Here is a 2913-nt window from a genome sequence, read left to right as displayed (position 1 = left end):
CGCCGCCCTACGCCACCATCGTCGCCAGCCGCCGCCCGGGGCCCGCGCCTCCTCCGCCGGCGCCGCGCCCGTCGCCGCCTCCCCGACCGCGCCCGCCTCCGACTCCTCACCGCCTCCGCTTCCCCTCCGTCGCCAGCCGCCGTCCCTGTCCTCCACTCCGGCAGCCTCGAGCTCGACCTCGGCTAGATCCGATCGAGTCAACGCCGAAGGTTGACTCCCCCCTCTCCCCTAAATATTCCAAGTCTTGTTATATTTACAATACATGCTCATGTTCATCGCATCATAACTCTCTGCATATAGCTCCGTTTCGTGCATGTAATATATCGAAATGTTCTTCTCTAGATGCTCTTCATTTTGTTCCATTAATCCATGTTCATTTGAGTCCATTTTGATGCCAAAATCTCTGGTGCAAGAGTGCTAGTTGCTGTTATCTGCTGTTACTTATCAGTACTTAGGGTTTTGTTATTTTTGTTGCATTTAATCTGTGCATCTTATGGGCATGAGCTCTACATGTGTTTTGATGTATGCCATGGCATCTTTACAGAGGTGTATGCCATGTATTTTTGTGATCTCTGTGGTGACTAGCACAAGCATGCAAACTAGACTTCGTAATGTTTCTGTTTTCAGAGACTTAGTAATTTTGCTGTCTGTGACTGCTGTTATTTTGTTGCTATGTATCCATGTGTCTACAGAGAAATCCATGCTTATTTTGGTGATTTTCAGTAAAGATGTTTTGTAGATATTGTTGTAGTTGATCCATTCATGCCCTTTTTTGCAATTATGGAGTGCGATAGTATGACTCAATCTATTTTCTACTTTTCCTATAAAATGTTCCTGGCAGATTGTTTACGTGTTATTCAATTTTGCCAAGCTTTTTGTAGTTGTTCCTTTCATGCTATGTATTTTCTCTTGCCATTGATAGATTCATAAACATGCCATCTTGCTGTAAGTGTGCTTTTTTTTGTCATGCATTGCTTTGTGATGAGTGCATCAAGCTCACAAAGATGCCCTCATAATGTCTGTTTCTGCCATGCTCTGTTTTCTGCCAAGTCTAGAACCTGTTAACGAAACTTGCTAAGTTTACATGGTTGCCATCATATCTTCTGGTCCTTTTTGGCTTATGGCCATTAAGGGACTTTTGTCATATGCATTTAGTAGATTCATGCCATGCCTTGTTTTGCTATGTTAAGTTCCTGTAGCATGTGTTTTTCTTGCTCTGAACATTGCTACCTGATACTGTTTCAGCCATGTCCAGTAATTTCACTAAGTCTGTGAACCTGATACCTTTTGCACTTTTGCCATGCTTGTTTGAGCCCGTTATGTTGTGATCTAGCCGTAGCTCAGTGTTCATCTTTTGTCAAGAATCTCCTGTAGATTACTGTCATATGCTTTGTTGCTATGTTGGAGTGCTGTAGCATTGTTACTTAGAATACAACAAGTAACAATGCTACAGCACTTAGAATGCAACAAGTAACAATGCTACAACACTCCAACATAGCAACAAAGCATACGGCAGTAATCTACAGGAGATGCTTGACAAAAGATGAACACTGAGCTACGGCTAGATCACAACATAACAGGCTCAAACAAGCATGGCAAAAGTGCAAAAGATATCAGGTTCACAGACTTGGTGAAATTACTGGACATGGCTGAAACAACATCAGGTAGCAATGTTCAGAGCAAGAAAAACGCACGCTACGGGAACTTAACATAGCACAACAAGGCATGGCATGAATCTACTAAATGCATATGACAAAAGTCCCTTACTGACCGTAAGCCAAAAATGACCAGAAGATATGATGGAAACCATGTAAACATAGCAACTTTCGTTAACAGGTTCCAGACTTGGCAGAAAACGGAGCATGGCAGAAACAAACATTATGAGGGCATCTTTGTGAGCTTGATGCACTCATCACAAAGCAATGCATGAAAAAACAAGCACATCTACAGCAAGATGGCATGTTTATGAAGCTATCCATGGCAAGAGCAAATACATAGCATGAAAGGAACAACTACAAAAAGCTTGGCAAAATTGAATAACACGTAAACAATCTGCCAAGAACATTTTATAGGAAAAGTAGAGCAAGATTGAGTCATGCTATGGCACTCCATAATTGCAAACAAGGGCATGAATGGATCAACTACAACAATATCTACAAAACATCCTTACTGAACATTAGCAAAATAATTATGGATCTCTCTGTAGACACATGGATACATAGCAACAAAATAACAGCAGTCAGACAGTAAAATTACTCTGAAAACAGAAACATTACGAAGCCTCGTTTGCATGCTTGTGCTAGTCACCATAGAGATCACAAAAATACATGGCATAAACCTCTGTACAGATGGTATGGCATACATCAAAACACATGTAGAGCTCATGCCCATAAGATGCACAGATTAAATGCAACAAAAATAACAAAACCCTAAGTACTGATAAGTAATAGCAGATAACAGCAACTCGCACTCTTGCACTAGAGATTTGGGCATCAAGATGGACTCAAATGAACATAGCTTAATGGAACAAAATGAAGAGCATCTAGAGACGAACATTTTGATATATTACACGCACGAAACGGAGCTATATGCAGAGAGTTATGATGCGATGAACATGAGCATGTATTGTAAATATAACAAGACTTGGAATATTTCGGGGAGAGGGGGGAGTCAACATTCGGCGTTGACTCGATCGGATCTAGCCGAGGTCGAGCTCGAGGCTGCCGGAGTGGAGGACGGGGACGGCGGCCGGCGACGGAGGGGAAGCGGAGGCGGCGAGGAGGAGTCGGAGGCGGGCGCGGTCGGGGAGGCGGCGACGGGCGCGGCGCCGGCGGAGGAGGCGCAGGCCCCGGGTGGCGGCGAGGCGGCGGGGTGCGGCGGTGCCGGTGGAGGAGGAGGGCGCGCGAGGCGCCG

The sequence above is a fragment of the Triticum aestivum genome, chromosome 7D (assembly GCF_018294505.1).
Source record: "Triticum aestivum cultivar Chinese Spring chromosome 7D, IWGSC CS RefSeq v2.1, whole genome shotgun sequence".
In the NCBI taxonomy this organism is placed as follows: Eukaryota; Viridiplantae; Streptophyta; class Magnoliopsida; order Poales; family Poaceae; genus Triticum; species Triticum aestivum.
Note: the sequence above shows the minus strand (reverse complement) of the source record.